Source organism: Equus caballus, chromosome 9 (assembly GCF_041296265.1).
Source record: "Equus caballus isolate H_3958 breed thoroughbred chromosome 9, TB-T2T, whole genome shotgun sequence".
In the NCBI taxonomy this organism is placed as follows: domain Eukaryota; kingdom Metazoa; phylum Chordata; class Mammalia; order Perissodactyla; family Equidae; genus Equus; species Equus caballus.
The window spans coordinates 24,263,743-24,291,693 of NC_091692.1; the positions used below are offsets into that span (position 1 = coordinate 24,263,743).

At 37.7% G+C, this 27,951-nt stretch overlaps 1 long non-coding RNA gene across 1 annotated transcript; it reads left to right on the forward strand.

Moving 5' to 3' along the window:
- Window positions 1–12,524: 12,524 nt before the first annotated feature.
- Window positions 12,525–27,850, forward strand: LOC106780967 (uncharacterized). Its single transcript, XR_011421267.1, has 5 exons — window positions 12,525–12,796; window positions 22,190–22,243; window positions 22,376–22,508; window positions 22,963–23,057; window positions 27,533–27,850. It is a non-coding gene; the product is annotated as an uncharacterized lncRNA (long non-coding RNA).
- The last annotated feature ends 101 nt before the right edge of the window (window positions 27,851–27,951 follow it).

Consider the following 27,951-nt stretch of genomic DNA (forward strand, 5'->3'; position numbering starts at 1 on the left):
AACAAGTGAAAGAAGAATTTCTCTGCTTGAAAGCGGTTGGCAGAACCTCGAGTTACACATGATTCCCTCTTGACTGTGGCTTCTTGGTTAGCTCTGAGAACCTCCTGGCATCTCTCAGAGCACGTCATGAACATTACTGATCGATTCCAACCCAGTGTGTTGAGTGTGAGGTGCTGGCAGACTGTTTAAATGTGCGCTGTTTTATTGAGTTGCAAATTCAAGAATTGGTGCCTAAAATAGTTAATGTGATTCCAAATGCAGAGCCACTCACTGCATGGAACATAACATTTAATAAATGCTCAGATAAATACATTTCTTGAGAGAGGCTGGTGTAGGCATGTTTTTGAGAATTGGCATTATTTTGATATTGAAACATGAGATATTTAATATTTAAAGTGGCAAAGCTCTTTTACATATGATATTGTTAATGCGTTGAGTATTTCTCCATCCTCCTCCAATGAATTACTTGATCGCAGGCTGTAACATAATGAAGAACGTTTTGCCGTGGGTGGAAGAGCAATCATCATAGACAAATTGCATTCCCCTTATGAAAGCTGAATTTTGAGAGTTTGGCCTACAGGATTCACATAAATAAATGCTATCTATAAAATTCACATCCTCCATTTCTCAGATTAGGTATTTGTTATCTTAATGCTCAAACAATAACACAAAGCTTACTGAAGAGTTTCAGTAAATGCTCCTTCCCCAATTTTGTTTCTAATTCACTGAAAGGTCCGAAATAAAGGCATGTTGGTAGAGTGTATAAATTTTATACGTCAATGAATTTAATAGATGCAAGGCCCTGCTCTTTAGTTTTAATCTTGATGCTGGGAAGCAAATTTCGAATTGTTGATGGATACTGTCTTTAGGTTCAATCATTGGCAGACATTAAGTAAACTACAAAAGCATCCTTTGGCTATGGCAACCTGTTAGCCATGGGGATTATCAGATTAAAAATGGAAGTGCTCCCATTGCTGAATCAACATTACATATCAATAATGCTTTCTGGGTCATGCATAATAAGTATGAATATCATCTTGGATGAGAAAAATGCTTGCTTTATGCAACACATAATTTTGAGAAAAAGAAAAATTTTGGCTTTTATTCTTAATCCTGTTCATAATCTTTGCTAGTGAAAATAATGTTATATCAGTGTTTTTCTAGTCTTATTAAGGGGCAGTGTTGCTGTAATTCAATGGAACTGAGTTAGTTCTTAAAATAGAGATGTTTGAAAAACAGAGAAGAATGATTCATCAGCCTTAATGGAAATATCCTTTGAGAATATCCAGCTCCCCTTGTTCCAAATTTGTGTTCATAAAATAACCTCTGCTTTTATAATTTATTTTCCTGGGGGAATTTATCTTCCAAGATTGAGTTTGCAAATAGCATCCATTCATAAGCCAGGTAGGGCTGCCTTTGTAAACTATTGAATTTACGTCTGGTTGATGAAATTTCCTTTTGCAAGTTTACTTAGCCCTCGTATTCCCTTTTAGCTTGATCAATAATGAGTATTACTTAAAAAGTTGAGTTTGGGGCTCTGCAATACTGAGGCCAGAGCTTAGAATGATGCCCTTCTCCTAAGGAGTAAAGTGCTGTGGGAACAGCCAGTAGGTCTACCTGTCTGACATTTTAGAAGCTTGTCAGCACCATTTGTCTTATCTATGATTTGCTGAAAAAAGAATACATGAATTTATGAAATTTCTAATGCAAATCAGAATTGTATTGTTTTCTGATTCTTTGTGCCTGGAGCTGTGGATCCTTTCATGGATCAATGCTAGACTGTCCCTTTGCTGGCCCTGCCTCCTGGTGTTTACGTCCATGTGTGGTTCCTCTCACATTGACCATGGGCTTGGCCACTTGACTTGTTTTGGCCAATAGAATTAGCAAGTGAGATACAAGCAGAGCCTCTATAAATGCTTGAACAATGGGTCTTGTCCACTTGGAAAGCTATCGTTTAGAGGCTAGTTGCCATGCTGTAGGGAAGCTTGTGCTAGTTCAAATAGCTATAAGCCAAGAAGGGAGAGGCCCTGGAAGATGAGAGGCCATCTTGGAAATTCCAGTCCCAGCCAAGGTCCCAGCTGAAAGTGCTACATGGCAGACCACAGCTCCATCCTGTAAAGCAGAAGATAAATCCAGAATGGCCCAGCCGAGTGCAGTCAACCCACAGAATTGTGATACATAATGAACCACTATCCTTTTAAGCCGGTAAGTCATTGAGTGGTTTGACGCACAGCAGTAGATAATTGAAACAGCGTTCTTTTTCCATAGCTATAGATTCTTTTATCTTAAATGTATCAGTGTTGAATGTTTAAAGGAAGTGGTATCTATTTTCAGGGAACAGCTTAGTGAGTAGTACTTATCCAAAGTCCCTTAAGCCCATTTCCCCCCCCCCCCCCTCCATGCATGAATGGTATTACACTGCCATCTGGTGGCGAAGACTAGTTGTTCTGGATGGAATCTGGTGAGTTTATTCAGCAACATTTGTGAAAGTGTTAAATTATGAAAATGCGCACCTAAATATAGAGAACTCCAGGGAACCAAAACTAACAAGGAAAAATATTTTGTGAGGTGAAAGTGATGAAACTGATTCACGTGCATGCACAGTACCAGAACGCTCTGCCCGTTGTAGTATCTCCTGTGCACTCTTGAACTGCTGCTGACTCTCGGCAAATAGGCGCTCTGAAAAGCTGGCTGCCTTTCATCTCATCCTTTCTACTAGACTAGGGAAGAGAGGAAGTGATACTCAGAGGTGAAAACTTGCTTCATGCTTCTTCCTTCATCATGTGAGCATGAAGTGGGGAAATGTTTCTCAGCACTCTCGGAGATTTGCTAAATCTTTTTGATGTGGGCAGAGACTGCTGTGAGTGGGGTGGAAACTGGGTAGGCAGTGGAAAATGAGAGAGTTTTCAGGGGCTGAATTCATCTGATATTACCATGTCTGCTTTGCAGTCATCAGCAGGAACCCAGACTATCAGGAAGGAAAGCAAAGCAGGCTGCTGCCAAATGACTCAGCAAGCGTGGCCACCTGGCCCCCGGCTTCCTCCCCATTCCCCTTATAATTGAGCTTAGTTAGGTTGAGTCTAGGGTTTTGCCATTGGGAGTATCTTGTTCTTTTCAAGATAGATTCGAGGGGAAACTCAAATACTTTGCGGGCTCGAAAATGTATACTGTATAAGAACCACAAATTTCTTTCTCAACTTCACATTTTATCCAAGAAAAATAAATAATTATATTTTTTTGGTATATTTACTGCCAAGATGCATGAGGACAACACCTTTTATCATAAGTAGTGGGTGTTTATTTGTGCTCATGCTGAGTCTAGAAAAGAAAAAAAACTTTCTTCCAAGTAAAATGATTTTATCTGAAGTTACGATGTTGAAGGAAACACAGTACTTATTTTATCTTTTCAAGTTGAAGTAAATTTCTCTTAACATAATATATATTACGATAATAGCGTCTAGTTAAGATTTCATTATGACATTTCGGTTCAGTATAATACACAATCCCTGTCATGTTTTTATAAAACATCACTCGGTATGAGATATTCACATTAACTACAATTGCTGAAATGACTGATGTTTAAATCTAGCGACAGTTTCTATCATTATTAAGCTTCATTATAAAATAAAGTATGTGGGTGGAATTGTGGCTTGATGCTTTTGTAATTTGCTCTCTACCTTTTCAATGTACTTTTCAGTTACATCAACTGAATCATTTCATCTTATAGATGCAAAGATGAAGGAAAAGAACAAAAACACTGCCATTAGTGGAAGCAGTGCAAATGTGCATAGTTAATGGAAACCATTTTGACATTTTGTATTTGATTCTATGGTGTACCTACTCAAACAATTTCAATGGCATATTAGAACAAAATGCTACATTGTGCTCTTCGCTAAGAATGTGCGTAATAGACTTCAAAAATTACCTTTTCACTGAAAGTATTATCTGCTGGAAATGAAGAAATGTTTTACATTATGAGAGGCTAATAGCAGCAAGGGGGGGCCGGCGATGGGACAGCATGATAACTCAGGCAGGCAAGGAATTTGACTCTTTACTCTCCAAAATGCATTCTTTCATTTTATAAAGCACAGTCACAACATTCCTCTTTAAATTCCTGGGTTCTTATTTTTCCCATCCTCTGATGCACTGTTGCTAATTCAAGTGAAGGCCCGTGCTGGTTATGATGGAACCCAGAACTCTGTTTGCTACAGGACCAAAGAGTAAGGTGCGACGCGATGACTGCTTTCAACTATGTTAATTTTGATTCTGGGAGAGAGACTTGCTTTATAAAAATAAGCAGAGAGCTAAAAAAAATCTGAACCCAGGAAAAGTAGCTACTTGGCCCCCATTGTGCATACTAGTAGGCAGCTCATTTATTGGGGAAGAAACACAGGTCCTATGGATTCTACTAAAGATGTGATTGATTAGGAGTATTTTGATGTAGGACAAGAAAGAGGATGCCTACACATTTGAGGAAGTAGCCCCAATTGTGGGAGATGTACACACAGTCTATATCCTTCATTAAAGTACTTTCACATAGAAATATCTTATTTGATTCCCATAACAACTCTGTGAAGGAAGCATTATTTCCTTTATTTTTGTCACGTGAAACAAACTCTTAGAGAACAAGTGATTTGCACAAGTTCACAGAGCTAATGAGAGACATAACCAGGAGATGAACCTGCCTCCTGCATCTGTTTGAGGAAAACAAGGAGGTGGGGGAAAAAAGGGCAAGTAAATTGGTATTACCAGATCAAGTGTCAGCAGGCTTTTAGTTGAGACTGGGCAAGTTTTAACTGTGTTTGTTGACACTGACTTGATTGTGAAAGCAAGGCTGGTGGGAGAGATGTCAATGATAAAACCTGAAAATGGTTTTGTTTTCAGCAAGATGAATAGTATAAGTTAACCAGATGATAAAAGATGATATTTGAAGGTAGGTTCTAGCAGAAAAATATGTCAGGATCTGGCTTCCTGTGTCCCTGGCACCTACCTGCACTGATGTGATAAGACACACTGTCCACCATGGGCAAAAGCCCACTGCTGACCTCAGTGAATCTCTGCCCTGGTGCCTTGGTAATTTGATGGAAAAGGGGCAGGAAGGATCTAGGTCAGAAGCACAAAGAAACCCTACTTCTGCAAAAGAGAAGAGGATGATGGGCCAGCCCTGTGGTGTGGTGGTTGGGTCCAGAACACTCTGCCTTGGCAGCCCAGGTTCAAGGATTCAGCTCCCATGCGTGGACCTATACCACTTGTCAAGCCATTTTGTGGCATGACCCACATACAAAATAGAGGAAGACTGGCATGGATGTTAGTGCAGAGCTAATCTTCCTCAAGCAAAAAAAAAAAAGAGGAAGATTGACAATGGATGTTAGCTCAGGGTGAATCTTCCTCACCAAAAAAAACGAGAAGAGGATGATACACTTTGAGGAGAGAAGGCAAAGGAGAGAAAGCCCAGTGCAACATCCTTTTCACTACCTTCTATATTTCTATATATTTTCTTGCAATGCAGCTTGCAACCCAAGTTTCTAGCTCTTGGTCCACTGCAGGCACCAAATGGACACCAACAATTCAGAGCATCTCCTGGTCCTGTTGCTCAAGATGGGGCCTTCCACAAAAATTCACCCTCCTCATTGCTTGTCTAGTAGTTATAGATTGGTTGGAGGCCAATGAGTTACGTAGAGGAAAATAAGGGGCCTGAATACTAAAAAAATCAATTTCTGTGTTATCTGAGAGAAGATGGTAAGTGTCTACAAACATCCAAGGGGTCAAAAACATTTTTATATAAAAATAGAAATTAGTTCATTGGTTGTGCTTACACATAAAGCATGAAGTAAAAGTATTAGCCTGTTTGAAATTCCAAATCTTATGCCCTGGCCAATTCCTAAGGGAACTGAAACAATCGTGTGTGTGTGTGCACTTTGTGTGTGTTTCAGGGGAAGGGAAGTATACTATGAAATTTTTCTTTAAAACCAGCTTCTTCCTTAGCATGGAAACTTATTCTTTTAGAGCAGTCATCTGGCCACATCGTGTTGGAAGACAGCACACAATAATAAGCATTGCTGTACTCGGTATCCACCATACTTTCTATCCGGAAGTAAAGTTCGCATTTCCAGAGAGGGCAGGCTCTAATTTCTCTTGAAGAAGCAGTTGCCACATTCTTTGCTTGAGGAATTTCTAAAGACCAATTTCCCTGTAAGAGCATCTGCCATAAGCTGAAGAGCTGGTCCTCTTGGGTAAGTTGGGGATTCATCATTAGCCAGTTGGATTAGTGATTTGTCACAGAAGGCATCTTGGAGTCTGGGCACTAAGCCAGGGCAGTGCAAGTGGTGCTGTCTAGGGAGGGCCAACATGGAAAATTCCAGAGGACCGGGAGAGTCCTGAACCTGTATACTTCACATTAGCATGGAGATGCTGGGGGGAGATGGAAGGTCTGTGCTCATGATGGTCTTCAGAAGCTCAGTGCCAAGCACATTAGACCGCAGACGAGGAGGCACAGGTTAGGTCCAGACTCTCGTGCTTAGTGAGGGTTGGGATTAGGGGTTCCCAGGACACTCAGGGGCTTGGCTCTTATGGGCTCACAGTCAGAAAAATACTAAGCTTCTGCCACTGGGGTGGGGTTGGACTGATGGACTTCCTGGGACTGATAGACCACGGGCAGTCAACACAGCTGATCCTTTTATGAAACACGAACCAAGGAAAAATGGCAGGCTCATGTACTCCTGTGCTTCCACGCTGAAAGGAGGGAATGGGTCGGGGCAGTTTTTGGGCAGGATTTTGACATAACGGGCATGTTCACAAGGACAACTTCAAGGCTTTTAGAGAGCTCTCTTTGTGAGCAATTCAGGTGCTGGGGCGACAAAAGGAAGGCCTGGACCTCAGGGGCCCCAAGTGCAGGGGACAAGCTTTGCTCTGGATTCCCTGGGGGCTGCATATTGCCTGTCGGATGCCGGGTATCTGTGGGTAGGCAGAAACATGTGTCCTATGTAAGCATATACTTCTTTGTGGAAGCAGACATGAATAATTCTCACTAGAATTGTTATTCAATAAACATATACACATATTTTGGTTGTTCATACGAAGACATTTATGCAAAGAATGTGCGCCTCCTACTTACGTTTGAACATTTACCTATTAAGGAACTGAAGTGTTATCTTTAATGAGAAACAGCACTTCTCTTGAGAGAAACTTGAGAAAAATACACTCTAGAAAAAAAATCTGCCATTGAATTTCAGGGGAAATTTGTCTAAAACTGTATAGTTTTCACCAAACAGTACTTTAAAACATAAACTATGTTACTTAAATCAATGAGCCATGTCTTAAGTTACAGGCATATGCATTGGCAACTGTATACAATGAAGAAAAAGGATGATCACCTGATGTGTGAGTCGTTAAGATAGACAATAGTGCCAGGTGGTGCCTTGGTGCATAATAACGAGAACAGTGTGTGGAAGCACGGCAATCAATACCAAAGAAAAATCAACTCATATTCAACACCGTCCTTATAGTGTTAAGCTGATTAGCCACTTCAAGTAATTGAGGCAGTAAGATGAATGTGTTCAGCAGCCTTTATTTTTCTCTTTTAGAATGCAGAGCTAGGTATAAAGGTTAACTGGTGCCTTATGTTGCTCATCATGCCCTACCTCAGTCATAGATTTCCAAGGAGACAGATACCTTTTCCAATGACTGAGTAATGCTTCATAGTTTCTACCATCTTTAAAGCATGCTATCAATGAAAAAAATGCAAAAAGTAATTTATGATTTTTAAATTGCACACATATTCATAAATATATATATAGATGAGCATAAAACATATAGACACTCATATAAATACACAAGCATATACCATTTCTATCACCTGAAGGCTTCAGGTGCATGAAACTTCATATACACCGTTTTGGAGCAGACTCTCCTGTTTTACATCTCCACCCCTAAAAAGGAAGCATGGTCTGTATGGACAGAAGGAGACTTGGACTCCTCTCAGTGAGATAAAAAATGGGCCTAAGTATCACCACAATGAGGAATTTTTCCAGGTCTCCTCATAGGTTAGAGAATGCCTGTTTCCCTTAAACCTTTGAGACAACATGGTCATCTTCACTGGTGAAACATTCTGTCACTTCATCACTCGATTTCATCATTACGAAAGCTTGAAATCCCTAGTGTGTTAGCTTATGACCTTTGCTCCTCTTCCTCTGGGGAAGCACCCTTCATGAAAGAAGATCGTTAGAACACGATTGTCTCAACTTCCTGTTCACAAAGCCTCAAGTTCTCAGTTCTTTTAACACCCCTTAGAAAACCCTTTCAAATCTCTTCTTCAAAGATTTAACCTGAATCTTCTCTAAACCTACATACCTATCTTAACTGTCCATATCTTAGTACTCTACTCCTTCTCAAGGGCTGCCCTGAAAATTACCAATTTCTCCTTCCTTTGTACTTCTCATAATAATTCTGCTTTAACACGTGTCAAGCACAATGTGGCAATTAATAGCATAGCCTCTGTGGTCAACAGCCCTGAGATGGAATCCTGGTTTTCCCATTCCCCTTGGACAAGTTAACACGTCTAAGCTGCACTTTCTCCCTTTGTAGATCAGAGCGATCACATCTTTCACATAGGGAAGTTGTGAGGATTAAATGACCAAATGCAGATGAAGCATTCAAGCCAGGCTACATGATCAGTGTTCATAAAAATTAGCTTTCTGTATTACCGAATATGTATTGTACTTCTGTACTGCACAGATTTCCTTATTATATATGCTTTATATAGTACGTGTCTTCAAGTGGGACCCCAAAATGTGCACACTATGGGGTCAGACATGACCAGGCTTATATAGAGAGATGTGAGGCCAGCACCTCAAACATATGTTTTCGTAAAGTTTTTAGAAGATTCAAGGAAAGGAATGTACCTATGGGTGGTGAAAATCAAGGAGGCAAACTTGGCCAAAGGGGCAATTTTAAATACGGATTTTCTCAAATTGTCCTTCAGTCCAGATCCCTAAGGTTTTTACCTAGGACCTGGGATAAACGGGTCCCAATAAATAGCTTCTAAAAATAATAGAGGTGTGTCAAGGAAATCTGTAAAATACACCAAAAGCAAATGTCAATATGATTTTGTACCTTAGGCTGCAGGCTGTGGTGTTATTGGTCTGAGAATATTTTTCCATCACACTTTAGTGAGTGACTCTTGAAGCATTCATGGCACGAGTAGAGCAAAGAGGACTCTCTAAGGCACACAGTCACCCATAAGTAGAGGAGAAGGCCACAGTCATCTCTGGGATCCAGTCCTCCTTGATGCAGGACCTCACTTCCTGTGCTGTTGTATCAGCAGACATTAGAAAACTGAATGGAACTCACGTGGTCACAATAGGACACCAACGAGAAGCATACCACATGGGATCCAGAAGAACTAGATTTTCCAGCACTCTTTTGATACCACATCAGAACCTGAGGATTTCCTTAATCAGTTGGATGAGTTTAAGGTGGGATTGGATTGCGATGTTCTGCAGACGGAAGTTCATCTGGGAGAAGACTGTTATTGTGATGTTATTGTATGACCCGAGTGATGAGGCTTCAAGGAAAGTGGATTAAATGTTTCCCTCACAGCTAGGTTGTAAATCTCTTGAGGACAGAGCCTTACCCGTCTATATTAGTCTGCTCAGGCTGCGGTCACAAAATGCCACAGAACGGATGGCTTAAAAACAGAAATTCATTGTCTTGTGGTTTTGGAAGCTGGAAGTCCAAGATCAACGTGTGGCAGGGTTGGTTTCTGGTGAGACTTTTCTTCCTGGCATGTAGATGGCCACCTTCTCACTGTGTCCTCATAAGGCCTTTCCTCTGTGAGCACGTACTCCTGGTGTTTTTTCCTCTTCTTATAAGAAAGCCAGTCCTATTTGATTAGGGCTCCACCCTTAGGACCTCATTTAACCTAAATTACCTCCTTAAGGGCCCTGTCTCCAAATATAGTCACCCTGGGGTTAGAGCTTCAATGTATGGATTTGGGGGTAACGTATTCACTCCATAATATCATTTTTGTTTTATTAAGCACAGATTCCCTGCAGGAATCTCTTAACGTCTTTGTTAAGAAACCTGGATTGTTATAGCAGACCATCTGGGGAAATGGATAGGGAACTGACCATTGAAAGTATAAAAATTAAACTTGTCTAAAATAATAAAGGACCTAGTATATTAGAACTCTATCAGTTCTCACTGGAAAAGCCACTCCTATTCAGCCAAGCTTGAAGGAAATTTCACAGGATGTTTATGAAGCTCCTAGAAGGTGAAATACTGGGCTATTTCGTTCTTTCAGGGAGCTGATTGTGAAAAGTGTTAGAAGGAACAAAGTTAAGGTATCTTTGACTAATGACAAAGGGTATGAGGCAGTCCAGACTCCAGAAGACCCCAGAAAGATTTAGTTGGGCATGTGATTATAATACTCAGTAAGTCACACAACAGCCACAAGATGGTAAAAACAAAGAATACCAAAAGCTATTGTAAAAAGTAACGACATGTAATGAAAAGTAAATTGGTACCCATTGCTTCTGTTACTATTTTTTATGTCCCTGAAATATTTATTCTATTTGGTGAATATATTTTAAGGAAATAATTCAAAAGTGGAAAAGCTAGTAGATACCATTTCTTTATGTTTAGCATCTGGTTTATTAAAATTAGGGTATAACTACATTATGAACAATTACATAATTTTTAAAAATGATGATCACACAATATTTGTGCTAATGTACAAAATGCTTATGCCATCATATTAAGGGAGGCAATTCAGAATTAAATATAGCACATATCTTCAGTGTTATATATATAATATTTATATAAACATATATTAATATATATTAACTTATATATAAACATGAATAAATATATATAATTTTACATAGCTATTATGTATTACATATCTTTTAATATATATATAACAGCTATGTTATGTAGCTGAGAAAAGCTACCAGAATGTATGCCAAAATTTAAGAATGATTACCTTTAAGCAGTGAGACTATGAGTATTTTTAAAATATATTTTCTTTCTTTATCAACATTGTGAATAATGGGAATGTAATATAAATAAAATAAAAATGAAATAAAATTATTTATACAGCCATGCACCACTTAACAACGGGAAACGTTCTGAGAAATGTGTCATCAGGCTATTTTGTCATTGTGTGAACATCGTAGAGTGTAGTTACACACACCTAGATGGTGCGGCCTAGTACACAGCTAGGCTATATGGTACTGGTCTTATGGGACCATCATTGTACATGTGGTCCATCATTGACGAAAACATCTTTATGAAGAATATGACTCTACTTCAAAAAATATATACTACTCAATCATCCTATCAAACACTGTATCTATTTTAGTCCTGCCAACTGCATGTGAGAGAGCTCCATTTCCTATAACCTCAGTGGCTGGGATCATATTTTACCCATTTTTGCATTGCTTCTCCTATAGCAAACTGGACAGTGCCTACCATATTTTTGAATGAATGAAGGAATATCCTAAGATATTTTCTGCAATCAATATCTTTCTCTTCATTCCTACTGCTCTGACTTCTCTCCCTTGTGCAAATTTTTGCAATGGCCCCTGACTAATATTCTCACAACTTGTCGCCTTTCCTCCTCCTACTCAGGCAACTTGCTGTTTCCTGAATAAGTAACTGAAACTGATTGAATCTCAGTTTCTTAATTTTTGAAAAAATGAAAAAATGAAGAAGTTGTAAAGCGCTTGAAAGACATTAAGCAGTAGAAGGAAGAGCAAAGAGAGTTGCCTTACTTTCCTATGAAACTATATCACTCAGGGCAATGCAGATGTACCTTTTGTGAAAGCCGTTAAAGATTACAAACAAAAAGGAAAGAAAATGAATCATTTCCATGCCTAAGGGACAGGAAAGAAGTTAAAGATAAGTAAAAGATAGTCTCCGGAGAAAAGAAATAAAGTAAATCAAGATTAAAAGCTGCTTTTTTTGCCTTCTTCACAGAATACGCTCTTGGTTCCCTTATCCTGCTATAATGTGGCACAGATGCTCTGGAATGCTATGAGATAGGAGACAAGAATATAACAATGAGCTGAATTTTTTCTTGCCTCTTCTAAAATTGGTCTTCAGCAGAGTGAAAAGGAAGGTTTGATTGCCATGTGTGGGTATCTGTCCAGAACTCGAACCAAGACTTAACTTCTAACAAAACTAATCTAAAATAAAACAAATCACAGCCTATAGAAGACACTTTTGCTCCTCCTTCTTTTAAGTAATATTATAATCTAGTTCATTGAAATTTGAGGTGTACTAGGTAAGAAATATTAGGAAAGTAAATTTTCTGAAATTTTAGCCCCCACTTCCACCCCACATTGGATAGAATCTGAGAGGAGGAATGACTAACTGCAGAGTTTGCTTTGGAGACTTTGGTGTGGTTGCTATGGCAACTAAACTTTAGGGCATTGTTGTGTACATGGAATCACAAAATGACAGATGGCCCATTATGAAACTGTACATATTTGGAGATGAAAAGAAAATGCATCACTCGAAAGTCCATTCATTGTGCTGTTACAAGAGTTGGGGTATGATAACCTAGTGGAGTGAGAATAGGCAATCAGAAAGGAAAGGTTAAAATGAAACTGTATCCATCTTGAAACCATGTCAACTGACCTGAAGATTGCTTTAGGTCACTGCCTTTGCCCACTCATATAGAGAATTCCATCCCAGCGGGTGTTTGTCTGACACTGCAAATTTGAAACTTCCTCCGTTATGACTACAGCTAGGAGGCCGTAATAGAACTGGTTAAAGACAAGAGATAACCTCTTATGTAAGTAAAAATGGGTAGGTGTGGTTTCCTTACCCATGCTTTGGGTGGTTTTGACGGTGTGCTGGATGATATGGATGATTTAATGAACAGAAAGGCTGGGTATTTTTCCTTGTAGGTCTGTCCAAGATATAACATACTGGAATTATAGGTCAAATTGAGTAATATCAAAATTTGAACACATGATGTGAAGTTCTGAGTTAGGTCCTGAAAACCGTCATTACAGATTCAGGAGACAAGTTTAGGAGGAAGTATTGTGAAAGGCTTAGCAATCTTGCCTAAGCTGGTAAACTCAGTATGGGTAAACATTGTGATGAATCTGCCCAATGATAATGTTTGTTACCAAAATCTTGATATCTCTTGTCTAAAGGAAGTGATAGTCTTGTGATTCGGTGATCATTTTTCAGGATGTTTGCAGAAGAGTACCTGTCTATCTACCTATCATCTACTTATCTACCCTTCCATCCTCATCTTTGCTATCTACGTGTATACACCTGAAAACTCCTGAGAATGAGTGAAACTTAAATCATGCCGTAGGCCATGTGTTAATGGAACTAGAGAAATTTACCTGTTTTCAAATATACAAAGGATGATGATGCAGAAGGAAATTCTTTGTGGTCCCAAGGGGGGACTTTCCAGAAGAAATATTTCAGTTCAATATTTTGAAAACCTTCTGAAAGTCAAGCTTTCTCAAAATAGCATCCTACCTTAGAAGGTAGTGAATTCCTTCTCATTAGAAGTTATCGAGCGTCACTGTTTGGCTTCATGGCAGGTATGTTGTCAGGAGGACTTAATTATCAGATGGGAACCTTGGCTATATGGCTGCAAGGCCTCTTCCAACTTTGAGATCCACTCTTCTATGGCCCCTGAACTCGGCCTACAGTGCTCATCAAACTCCCAAACCATGAAAGTCCTACATTCTTCAGGTCCAGACACTTCTCTGTAGGGTCCACAAGTCATTCACAAAATTGGATAGTGCAGTTGCGAATGAGTGACCATAAGGACAAGACCAGCATGACTAGATTTATTCTTTTTGATGGCTACTTGGTATCTATTTAACCTTGGCCTCTAAGGATATAGGGTCAATACATTAACCCCGATGGTACTGCCTCTTTTCCAAAAATTCCTGTTTAATTGATAGAAACATAAGGCTTGTCAAAATGAGGAAATGAGGCCATTTCGCCTTTCTAAAGAGCTCCTGCAGTAAATCAAAACATACTATGTTGAATAGCATTTTCTCATATTTTAGCAACATAACATTTGCTAGAAATAGTTTTGCTGAATGCCATAAAACATTATTAAAAAATCTTTAATCTTGGGAGATATCTGTATGTGGTATTGCTAACACACACACACACAAATGTGTAAGTACTATTCATTTTTCGCATGTTGGCATGTTGTAAAATTCTGTTTTCTTTTCCTTCCTAGATGTTGTAAATAAACTGGATCTGTACAGTAGGCTTTTGTCAGCCTCCCAGAAAGACAATTTTATTTTATAGCACATCCTAGAGTGACAGCCAGAAAGTGTTCTGCACCACCTCAGTACAAACAAAATTAGCTTTTCACAATATTTTTGCAGATGTTAAAGGTCATTAATAGAATGAAACCAGATGACTAAAGCAATACATTTGGAATGATTGGGTTTTATTTTTCTCCCTAGCTTAAAGACACAGAGTCCCATTTTCTCCCCTACTTGGCTGCATTTCAATTTTTTCCAGTTATTTAATGGTTTCCAAAATCATAAAAGTAAAAGTCGTAGGATATGTATTTCTTGGCTTATGCCACCTTCCTTGTTTGACAGAGTTGGAATTTTATGAAGATGAAAATAGTATTAACGGTTCAGAAAACCACGCTCTTTAACAATTGCCCAAGCTTTCTGTTTTTACTGAGGTCAAATTTTTGTTATGAGTCATTTGAAATCTGCTTTCCAATTAAAAAGAGGAGAAGAGACAATTAACTGGAAGAAATGCTACTAGAATTCTCCTTCAGAACAGAAAGGAGAAAGCTCTTTTGAAAGTGCGGTGACTTGTTGATTGAAGGAAGCTGTACTACCTTGGGACAGAATGGGCACGCTGCCTCCTTACTGTTTGATTTGCAGCATCTGGCCCACAAGTAGCCAAGCTGCAGTTAATACCTACAAGTGAATATGTTTATGTTAGCAATATTTACAGACCAGCTTGAAAGGAGTATACTTTCTAGAATGATCCTCCTTTATTATTCAGTAGAGGATAATTTGGGAAATAATTTTCATCATGTGAGTGTGAAAAAAAAACATGATTCACTCCATTTTTCAGTGAAAATGAACTAGCAACAAAAGTCTTGTCCTGGTTCCCCAGATTTCCTTGTGGATATGTGGTGCACGTTGAAGGAATTAACGTGTTACTCTCCTGTCAGGGACAGAGCAGCCTCCATCCCCCCAATACAGCAAAATACATAGTAAGGAAAGTTAACTCTCCTGAAGAAGAAAGTCCTTGAGAAAGTGAGAGGAGAGGGGATTCAAACACAAACGATGGCTGGATTGTTTTGTTGCAGAGACGCTTCTCCTATTGAAGCAGAGGGAAAGCAAAAAGAGCCAGCGGGTGGTTTGGTGGGGGCGGGGGGATGCCAGTGCATCTGAGATGGGAGCCAGATCGCTCAGAGTTGTAGTACTGGATTTGTTTTCTCTTTGTCACCTACCAGGACAAAGTTTTCTCCCATACTTAAAAAATTACTCATGATTCCAACAGTCAAGAAAATACTATTGTGTGCTTGTTTGAGCCAGTGGAAAGGGGAAGTGACATCCTCTCCCCTCCCCCATGGAGGCTAGCAGGGTGATGTTGAAGTAAACTTTGAAAGAAAAAATAAATTTCTAGGGAACAGAGCTGGGCTGCATACTTTGTCTGCCCCTCCCCATCTGAGATTTTTCTGGCAGATTCTAACCATTGGAGATTCTGTTGTTGAATTTTGCGAACACTTAAAAATATGTTTTGATTCTCATTCTTTTTCTGATGGTATTGTGGAAAAACGACATTAAATATAAAGCTAAATTCCCCTTTCACTGCTACCTCTCTATTTTTTCTTTGGAACCCATGAGTATGAGTTTGATGTGTGCTCAATATCCATTTTAATATGTTTATGTACAAATATATAAAAAATAGAAAGTAGTATCGTCTTTTGTATGTTTCAAAAATCTGCATAAATTTTATTTTGTAAATATTTTTCTGCAAATAGATCAATTCAGCTAAAATATTTTTGACCTTTACCATGATAATATGTAGAGATATTTTCCTTTTAATTATTTGAATGTTTTCATCTTTAATTTGTTCTTGAGTTTTTAAGCGTGTTTGCATGAAATAAAGGTCTACATTTGCAATGTTTCTTAGGAAAACCAGTTGTCCCATTTATTGAAGAAATAATTCCCACTTGTTTTATGTTCCAAGTTGACATATACACAGGGAACTGTTTTTGATCTTTATAATCCATTCCTTTAATTAGTACTCTCTGTATTATTGTTATAACTCTGGAATATATTTTAATTCCCACTACCCTTCTGGTTGTATTTCAAAATTGTATTGCTTATTCTTGTTCCTTTATTTATCCTTACAAATTTTGGATTTAGTATTTCAAGATCTGTTAAACCTTAGTGGCATTTTGATTGGAAATGAATTGAATTGATAGAGTACAATGGAGAAATTTGACGTCTTCAAGATAATGGCCATGCCTATCCAAATATTTTTCTATTTGGTAAATTGTTTTATGTCCATTAATAAAATTTTACAGTTTTTTCCATATGGGTTTTACTTATATGTATATTACAAATGCTACTACTACACAAATATCAGATATCATTTTAGGTAATTTGCACATATTATTTCATTTAATCTTCACATTAACCCTCTGAGAAAAGCATCAATTACTGTTCCCATTTTTCAAATGAGAAAATCAAAGTCTAGAGAGATTGAGTAATTTGACCAATATCATGAGGCTACTAATTGAAGGAACTGGATTGAAATCCAATCGACCTGACTCTGGATTACGTAAAGGCAATTTCTGGCTTCCTTCGTGCTTTATAGATTTTATTGGTATTTTTAAATAAAATATTTTTATTATGATTTTTATTTGGATATAGCTGGCATATGGAAATGTTATTAATTTTTGTGCATTGGCTTGTGTCTATGTACAAACTAGTTTTAAACTCTCAAACTACTTTTGGAATAGAACAAGGACTCTCAAATTACTTTTAAAAATTGCCTGTTGATTCTTTTGGGTTTTTGCGCAAACATATTGTATACAAATAATGGCAGTTTTGACTTTCCTTTTCAACTTTTCTACCTCTTTACTCTTTATCTTGTCTTATTACAATGGCTAGTACCTCTGGTACAATGTTGAATACTAAGAATGCTATTAGATATCCTGGTTCTATTGCTGACTTTCATATTTCTGCTTCTAAAATTTTACCCTTAAGTATGATGCGAGATATAAGTGGATCCTCTTTATTGGGCTATTGAAGTTCCCTCCTAGAACTTATTTCCCAAGAAGTTTTATCATGAATGGATATTGAATTTTATTGAATAACTCTTTTTTGTGTTTCTTTTTTTCTCTTAATCTGGTAATGTGGCAATTAATACAATTTACCAGATGTTAAACTATTTTTGAGTTCCTGGGTTACATGCTACTTTGTTGCAATATCTTATGTTTTGATACACTGTTAGATGGAATTCACAAAATTCTTTTTCCTTCTTCTATTCTTTTCTTCTTTCCATTCTCTGGAACATTTTGTATAAGTTAGGAATTTTTGGATTACTCTAAGATTTATTACATTTTAAAATCACCTAGATGTGGTGGCTCTCTTTGGAGGGAGAGTTTTCTTTAATGTTTATCCAGTTATTTGGGAGTTTTATTTTTTCTTGATTAACTTTTGAATTTTTTTAATTTCCAAGAACGTTGTCAATTTCAGTTTTCTTCATGTTTATTGACGTGTTGTTCATTCTATTCCACTTTGAATAAAAACATTAAATCTGCCTATAGTTATCCTCTTTCTTCCATTCCTAATTTTATTAATATTTTCATAATTAATCTTGTCAGAAGTTTGTCTTTCCTGTTTTTTCAAATATATAGCTTTCTATTATGTTGCTCATATTCACTGTTTTGTGTACACATGTGACATGTTTTCTATTTCATAAAATTTTGCTTTAATCTTTGTTTCCTTCTTTCTTTTCCTTTGAATTCACTTCATTGCTATTTTCTACATTCTTAAGTTGAATGCTAGCTCATTTATTTTAGATTATTATTATATTCTAATTTCAGAATTTAAAAGTATAAACTTACTTCTAAATATTTCTTTTCTTGTATTATACAATTTTCAATATGTACTATTTTAATGTTCTAATTATTATATATTTTTTATTATTTTTGTAGCTAATGAGTTATTTATAAGTGGTATTTTTTAGTTTTTATACAATTTTTTTGAGGGGGCAGGGGAAGCTATATTTTAGAATTTGATTCCCAATTTAGTGCATTATGGTTAGAGGCAGTGTATATGATATCAGTTCTTTGGGATTGATCTATTTCTGGATCTACTTGCTTGTTAAAATTGTTTTTAAAATCTTCTCTATCATTTTTGTCTCCTTGATGTATTCAGTTTGGGAATTAAGCTAAAATTTCCCACGATGTCAATTTCTGTGCCCAGAACAGTGCTCTAAATAGAATAAGCACTTCACAAATATTAATGCTGATTGAGAGATTGAATATGTTAGAATCGCATACACTTTTACATCTAAAAGATGTTGCGTGGATCATTAGAGATGGGTTTTGTAAAATACAGATCAGTTTTTTTGTTGCAGTATTGATAGTAATGGTAAGTATATCAAATATTTTTCGCTTGTATCCCTTTATTCCTGATATATTGAAAGTAATTTCCAAATTTTGAATATCATTAAACACTGATTTTATATGAGTTCCATTTATGCTTAACTCTATGCTTGAGTGTGTGTGGACAAATCACAGTTCTAGAAAGATCTACGGTTGTGTTTTACGCTGCACATCAAATGTCCCAGTGAAGCAAATTTGGATGGCCGTTTAATATCTAGGCATAATACAAGTTAAATAGATACCCTCACCCTCCACACTAACCCTGTAGTGCAAATTAGCTCTTCTTTTTTCAGGCATAATTTGGTGCCAGATGAAGTTTGTCCTAAAATTGTATTACCTTTTATTTTCAAAAGCTGGGAGACTTTAAGAACTTATTTGGAATATGTCAAGCACAAAGTAAGTTTTTGACATGATGTTTCTAAAGTCGTATGCAGAATCAATGAAATATTAAATGCTAAATTGCATGTAAACTTGCAGATAATTCAGTTTTTCCTCATTTTCTAGTTGGAACTACCATTATTATCCCTCATTTTAGGATTACATAAGTGGCTTCCATTCTCCCCATTGTCTCTGTGGTCAACGCATGATGAAATGACCCATGATATAATGGCCTAGCAAACTAAGGTGACCAAGAAGTGACCATGCGGTCTTTCTATCATCAGGCAAATCTCCCTTTTCAATGATCCCCGTCTTTCTCTGAGGTTCAGTAATTCTTAAAATTTCCAAGCTATTAACTTGAGATTTACATTTTACGTTTCTTCTTCTTTCATTCAGTCTTACTATTGTGTCCTTTGAAGTACCTCTCTGACTTGACTTCTGCTCAGTCATGTATAGGTGTTCAGGCCTACACCACATGCCTCATGCCATCTGTGACCATAGCAGGAACTGAGAGTTACTGTCACAGGCTTCACTCCTCCTCTTCACTACTCTCCATCTCACAGAGAAGGAGTTGAGGCCTAGAGGACATATATGTACCAAATGGCTGACCTAGGACTCACGCCTGCACAGTCTGCCTACAAAGTCGATCCTCTTACCAAATGTTCTGTCTGTTTTCTTCCCTTCTCAGCTACCTTGCATTCTCCTGCTCAGTCACTCTTTCTCATAGTGATCCCTCATGATACAGTGTAATGTCACTGGGGTGCCTATCACATTAAATCCAAGCTCCTCTGTAGAGTTTTTTTTTTTTTTTGAGGAAGATTTGCCATGAGCTAACTTGTGCTGCCAATGTTCCTCTTTTTTTCTGAGGAAGACTGGTCCTGAGCTAACATCCATGCCCATCTTCCTCTACTTTATATGTGGGGTGCCTGCCACAGCACAGCTTGATAAGTGACGTGTAGGTCCGTGCCCAGGATCTGAACCAGTGAACCCCAGGCAGTGGAAGCAGAGAGCACAAACTTAACTACTATGCTACCAGGCCAGCCCCCTCTGCAGAGTTTTTAAGGCCCTTCCCAGTCTGGCCCCACAATACCAATATTTGTTTCCTAAATCTTCCCAATATGCAGTCTCTATTCCACTGAGTCTAAACTCCTAACTGAAGCCTTCCTGCCCTATTCCTCTACAACATGCATCTTGCAGATCTGTCTCTCCATCCTCCAAACATGCTTCTCATCTAAGTTTAATTCACATGATTACTTCTCAACTGACACAGATTTGCTTGCTTCTTTCTAGATACCTTCTACATCATCCATCATCTCATTGATCTGCTGAGTTTCCCAATGATGCTTTATTGCTTGATTCTTACCTCACAGATTAATAAGTTTACAGAATACTAAACTCAGATTCTTAATTTTGTGTGTGGGTGTGTGAGGAGGATTGGCCTTGTACTAACATGTTACAAATCTTCCTTTTTTCTTGAAGAATATTGTTGCTGAGCTAACGTCTGTGGCAATCTTCCTCTATTTTGTTTGTGGGACACCACCACAGCATGGCTTGATGAGTGGTGTGTAGGTCTGTGCCTGGGATCCAAACCCATGAACCCTGGGCCACTGAAGTGATGTGCAGGAGAACTTAACTACTACGCCACAGGGCTGGCCCCTCAGATTTTTAGAGTTTAAACATGAGGAAACTGAGTACCAAGGAATTTAGTGTCACTATCGAGATGGAGCATATGGTGCCAATATGGAACTTTGAAGGAAAGACACTGAGCTTGTTTTGGACAGGTGGAGCTTGGCTCACCTGTGGACTACGTAAACTGAGATGTCCAATAGGTTATTCCTTGTACAGATCTGAAGCTCATGACAGATGTGTTGACAAGAAGTAGTGTATTGGAGTCCATTTCTGAGAATTGGCAGTAAAAACCAGGAGAGCAGATCACTGACAGGTTTCTGGGGAAGCTCAGGGAAAAGGGGCCAGTAAAGTTGACTGAGAAGCCAGGTACGCAGGGAGGTAGAAGCAGGAGAGGGTGGCACAGCACTGGGGAGTCCATTGAGTGTGTTCTCAGAGAGATCTCTGAAAAGTCATATGGGAGGAAGCTCAGTGCTCCTTAAGCCACCCTGTGTCACTGGGCCTTGATTTCCATGCATATGTCCTTGAATATGTATATTCAAGACCATTCCTAGCTTTTGCTATTCAGTTGTGATAACCAAGCACACATGGTTCTAATAAGACTTGGCCATAATTTTTCAGTTGTGGAGGTATAGAAGGAATCCGTGTAAATATCTTGTTCCATCTCCAAATGATAAATTGTGTAACAATATGAAATTCACTTTAAACGTTACAAGTGAAAGGAGTATGTGATTTAAGATGTCATGCTTTAGAGGTATTATATGAGCAAAATTCCTATAGTCAATCATCCAAAGCAAACTATTATTTAGGAACTATTTGAAAATAGATAAGCTGAAAATATCTTATGTTAAGAACAAGAGAAAAATGATAGTATATCAGAAATTAGTTTTTCATATCAACATGTTGGATTTTGGGTTAAATTTAGTGTTACTTACTTTAAAAAAATCATAGCAAGTTAGAACCTCAAAATATCTCAGGAAAGCAATAAATCTTGGTGAGAACACTTAAACTTCTCTGAACAAGTTTAATTTGTCTAAAACTTAATGCACTATCATTTTAAAACCAAACAAAAATATTTTTAATATTTCAAAAGTTTGGATCTTTGCTTTAGAATGTTGTAAAAAATGTTTTAGTTGGCTCAAACTTTCTATTACACACCACATTCACATACGTGGAAATATACACATAAAATTGTCATGTAACTGTACAAGGGATAGTGGAAGAAAATAACAGAGGCCTGACATTCTTATATAATGCTGGGTTAATCTGAAATATATAAGTACTGAGAGGTTTAAACCTTTGAAATTAATATCTGGAAGGGACATTAAAGCTTATATACAGGTTACACACAAGTGAGAAAATGAGGCCCAAAGATCTGCTCAAGGTAGTTAAAATTTAGAAGATAGCAATAATAACAATAATCATAACAATGGTAATAACTACTTCTTTTGAGTGACTACTGTGTGCCAGATTATGACCTAAGTGTGTTAATAGATAATCTTATTCAGTCCTTACAGTGAGATTATTTTTCTTGCTTTACAGATGAAAAACCTGAGGCAGAGAGGTGAAATAACCGCCATGCCCCAGGTTAATAGGGCAAGTATAAATTTCATGACCTCCTTTTATGATATTTGAAATAGAATAAATAATTACTACAATTAAAAATAATCCAAGAAAGTAGGAAAATGCTTCTTTCTTTTCAAACTGCACTGCCTTCTCTCCCAACAGCTCCTCCTCCACCCACTTTGACCATCACTGTTTTATTTAATGTGGACTATTGTTTATGTAGCCCAAGGATGTGACATCTATCTGGGGAAGCTTGTTCTTTCAATCAAATTTTATCGAGCATGCAGGCATTATGGTAGGTGCCACCATGGAGGAATAGAGTAGAGAAGTAGAAATCAAAGCCCAAGGTGTGGGGAGGATGTTAGGGCAGGGGAACACCATAAGCAAAGGCTTTGAGATGGGAGATCCCAGGGTGGGTTTGAGGCATGAGGTTTCCTGTTCAGCTGGGTACAGAGAATGTCTGTGTGAGGTAGAAACTCAAATTCAGGGCCTATTTTCTCATCCCATTTTCTCCACCTTCCACTGAAGAAAATGCAAAAATATTTCCCTTTTCTCTTCCCATTCTCACCTCTACATCTTGTGTGGCATGATGACAAATTCATGATGTCAAGAATCCGTTAATTTGGCTGAACCTCAGTCCTAAGATACTCTTGTCCAATAAACATGAATTTATCAAATTTATTTGATTTCATGAAATCATTTGAAAAGAAAGAAACTCCTGCATAATTTTAATTTTTCTCAAAATGCAGCAGACCATCATAGAAGGAACGGATAGCAAGTTCGGAGTCACACGGGTCCTCGTGTGAATACTGACTCTGCCACTTACTGGCAGTTATTTATGTGGGTAAGTTTCTTAATGTCTTTGTTCTTCAGTTTTTTCATTTATGAAGTGAAGTATTAATGTGTCCTAGGGTCATCCTGAATTAAGTGAAATAACATGTGTGAGTCTCTTTGGCTAATAGTGTCTAAATGTTTGTTGAATTAGTGAATAAAATAAGTTGAACTGAAACAAAATTAGAGGTGATACAAGGTAAGGTGGAGAATTAAGGAGAGGGACAGTGGTAAGGTAAACCAGGACCAAGAACGATTAGAAATGTTCTTAGAGGTTTACAGAAGAGGAGTCCCAGTAATTGCAAGTGCCCAATGTTTTGCAGTTGCAAAAGTCCCAGCTGTACCATCAAGCTTCATTGATCAAGCGCCATCATGCATTGGCCTCTTCTGGGCTGCTTTTGCTGCAGACTGGGAAAAGTGATAGCTGTTATACACAGATCCCCTGCCCACAAATTGTGAATCGTGGGGGGTGCTTTGTGAGTTCCTTTATCTCAGTTTAAGCTAATGAGGATGTGTAGCACAGTCCTTAGCGCTTTGTGAACACCTTGGCCTTCTAGAATCATTTCCCAGAACACTGAGTATACATTTACATGTTAGAAACAAAAAAGAGCTTCTCATTAAGAATAGTGTTATATGTTCTCTGTTTTCCTTATCCTCCTATTTTAAAAATGAAGGAGATTTTCTTTTCAGCTGGTGATATAGTAGACAGTCATGGGATATTTTTACAAGAGTTTTAAAGGCTTTCCTACCAGAGATTTTCAGGGGTCTTCTAGATATCTCTGGTGGGAAAGTCTTTTGCAAATCTACCAACCCAAGCCCTTAAATATACATGTTATTCACACAGAAAGGATTTCCAGGATGACAAAATATGAAAGAAAACAGAGAGGAAGTGAAATAGTTTTAGGACATTCTGTTCTTGTCACTCTCTATTCTGGGTTAATGGCATGAAGGTATGAGCATAAACTTCATAGATGGCTTGGTGCTTTATCACTATTCATTTGTTTAAAAAAGTATTGATAGAACATTAATTTCTTAGTTTTGACAAATGTACCATGGTTACATAAGACGTTATCACTGGGGGAAGCTGGGTGAAGGATATACGGAAACTCCCTGTCCTATCTTTGTAACTTTTCTGTGAATCGAAAGTTATTCCAGGAACTTTAAAAAGTTTAAGAAAACATTAAAAATATTTACAAATATAGAAGTTAAGGAGAGATATTTACTTTGATCCTTGTCTTCTATAACCTTATCTAATCTTATAAAACGCAAAATAGGGAGAAGTGTTTATTGAACTCCTCTAATGTGCAGTTCTAGGCACTTGCGATACATCAATAAACAAAACAGACAAATGTCCCTGCCCTTGTGGCACTTAATGTCAGTGAAGCATATTGTCTTCTGAAAATAAAGAGTGAGAAGAAAGAAAGAAAGAAAAAAGGAAGTTAGAATGTGGTAAGCGGTGTGGAAAAAAACCAGAGCTAGATGATAGTGATCAAGAGTGTGTGGCTGGGAGGATCAGGGTGTGGGTTACACTTCTACACAGGGTGGATCTCATTGAGATGACGTTTTAGTCAAGGCTTGTAAGAGACGCTGTGTCTGGGGATGTGTAGGGGAAACGTGTTCCTGGAAGAGAAAGAGCCAGCCTTGAAGCTGGGAAAGAACAAGGTGACAGGAGCAGAAGGAGGAGCAGGGAGAGTGGCCGGAGAGGAAGTTTTCATTCTGTTGTGATTATGTTCTGTTCACTTCATTTTAGATCACGATAAATACATTAGGCTTTCATGAAAGGAAAGAGAAATAACATTTACTAGAGGTCTGCTATATCCCTAACAATATACCCAGAAAGTGAGAATAACTACTTTTAGTTTATAGGTGAAGAAGTCAATGCTCAGAGAGATTAAGTAGCTTAACCAAGGTCACAAAGCAAACAAATAGAGCCAAGGTTTGGACAGTATCTTTTAGTATAGAGGCCATGACCCCTCCATGCTGTCCACTCTGCTATGCTGCCACCCCTGTCATGCAGATCAAGCACGACAGTGTTTTACTTCTTTAATGTCTTAGATATTCCTATTGATTATGAAATACTGAGGAAAATTAGCTTACAACCTTATAAATTACTTTCTATTTATTTTCAAGCTTCTACTAAATCTGAGGTGTACAAATGGGTAAATGGGAGATTTTGTTTCCCACTTGCCAACTCATTCTAGACAAGAGAATCTTTATGCTGACAAATATGCTAAAAGTTCCAGCCTATAGACAAAATCAAGAGTGACTGTTATTTCTTAATTTAAGGATCTTTAGTTTTAAGGAATAATGTCATCTAAAGGACAATCATTGTCCAAGCCTTGACGGAGCCCAAGAGTGATCTGGAGATGAGAAAAATCTTTTAGTTCAGATTTTATAGGAGAACACTTTCTTCACATGGGAGACTCAGTCTTACATGGAAGGAATCCACAGGACCTAATGTCACACTTATTTCATTCACATTGAACATTTTACTTGCCAAATAGAAAAAATAGTTAAATTTGGCAACAACTGTGTAGAACAAAGTACAGTCTGACAATTGAAAGAGAAAATAACAGTATTAACAATAAAATTAATACGTAAAAAATGAATTATTTAATCATTAAAAAAAATTGGAAGAACATAGGACAACAATCTTGTCCTTTGCATAAGGTCAGAAAGAAAATCTCTCAGACAACATTAGACGTGACCGAAACTAAACTAATTCTATGTAAATCTCAGAATGGCCAGAGATTGGTTTAGAGAAGACTAAAAACTTACTTTAAAAATTAAATATTTGCAGATAGTTTAAAATTTTTATATAAGCAATTTTTCGGGTAAAGTTGTACTTACATTCTCAAGAGATTACTGCTGCAAATGCCCAGAATAAATATTATTAACTCAGCGCTTTTTATGTCAGTTTCAGATTTGTGGTTTGATAAGGTGGAAGATTCGGGGCTTCTTTCTTGCAGGTATCATTATTAGTAGCAGCTAATGGAGACCTCATTCTACAAAATGCTAGCACATAGCATGGGGTCTGGCTTGTCACCTGGAGAAAATTATTAAGGGGCGAGGTTACCTTCTCTCCCTTTTACTTGCCCCAATTTTCAGTGGGGTTGTCACTTCACTTTGCTTATCTGGACACCGTCCCATTGTTTTGCCTAGTCAGCTGGTACGACCGTGAATCCGGTTTGGTATGTTCCAGTTGTTTTTTGTTGTCTGTCTGTGATCAGCTCTGTGATCCCCTCTCTCAGTACCAGATGAACAATGATAAAAAGAAGAGCCTCTCCCAATCTTCTATTAGAGCACTATGGGATGAGCTCAGTATAGGGATAATGCTTTTTACAACAGGGCCAAAAGTTTCAGAAGACATGCATGTGATTCTGTGACCTTTTTTCTCTTCTTTAGTTCCCGTGAAAACACATGAGAGTAATATACCTAAGAATAATGTAAAAAAATTGAGATTCTAACCTGAGATTTATTGTTTATGAATAGACGGTCATTCCACCATCTCATTCCGTCCTTTTCAGGGCCTGGAAGACAAGAAAGGGTCTGAGCCTCATTGATATGAACATTGTGTCCTTGAGCTTCTCCAGCACTAAGAGCTGTGTTTCTGTCCTCCTATCTGGGACAAGGGTCTTAGTTCTGATGAAGCAGCATTACAAGACAGTTGATCCAAAGGTTAGACTATTTTAGCTTTTCTCGGCAGGATAGACCAAACTTGATGAGTCAGCTGGTCTTCAGCTGGGCTGTTGCTGGTTTAGCATTATTTGAAAATATTTTTAGCCATTTGTCATCTGTTTCTGATAACTTGAGCTAAAGTGGCTTGCTGAAAATCACACGGGACCACGGACCCTGCTCAGGGCCGTGATTCTGAACATATGCAGAGAAATGCAGTACAGTTGCAAATTCTCAGCACTGTCAGTTGCCTTCTTTCCGTAACTCACTTCAAGGGGATGTTATTAAAGAAATTGTATGTATATTTAACATCTAATTTCGGTGAAAGCAACATCATCAAGGGACTTGAATTTATAATATTAGGCTCAAATTCTACTTCTTGAGTTACCTTTCTTATTAGTTAAGGGCCTCTGAAATTTTATATATAATTACAATAGCTTCTGAGTTTGGTTCAGCATTTAATAAAGTGTTATCTCAATTGTTTTTACAAAAGTTTTACATTAGCAAAATAATCTGTACTTGAGTATTTAAAAATAGATAATCATCATGTTCACTAATGAGAATGACTTTCTCTTACTTTTCCTTTGGAAGTCATTGTTAAAGACCTTGAATTCAAAACCTCATATTTTGAAAAAGAAAAACTTTATTTTTTAATCTATGTCCATAATTGGAGAGTATCTTCTGTTGTGAAAGAACAATCAGAAAGGTATTGTTATTACATCTATCTACCTCCTTTTTAATACATAGCAACAGATGTTTGTAGTCTAGGTTACAGAACTTTAACGCTTGTCTGTCGTTTTCCCTTCTTTGTAGATATAAATCATGAAGTCACAAGCTTCCAGAGTGAATTAATCTACAGTTGATAGTATGATGCAGGTGAAGACTGGAAGATAATTGTTCATCCTTCATTTTAAGAACGGATGCACTTTCTACATGTTAACAAATTCCCAATTTCTTCAGGTAAAGAGGACGATAAACCACATGAGAGACAACACTTTTCTGAAAGGACTTGAGCTTTGTAGTCAGATAGACATGGTTTTGAATCTTTGTTCTGCCATTGCCAGCAGTTTCAAAAACATTATCTCACCTCTCCAAACGTCCACTTCCTCTATTAAAGCAATGATGATAATATCTGCTGTTGTGAGTAGCAAGTGGTTTAATGTACAGAAACACCCAGTACTGTGCTTAGTGGATGATAAACACTCACAAATTGGGAGCAGTTTGAAAGAAGG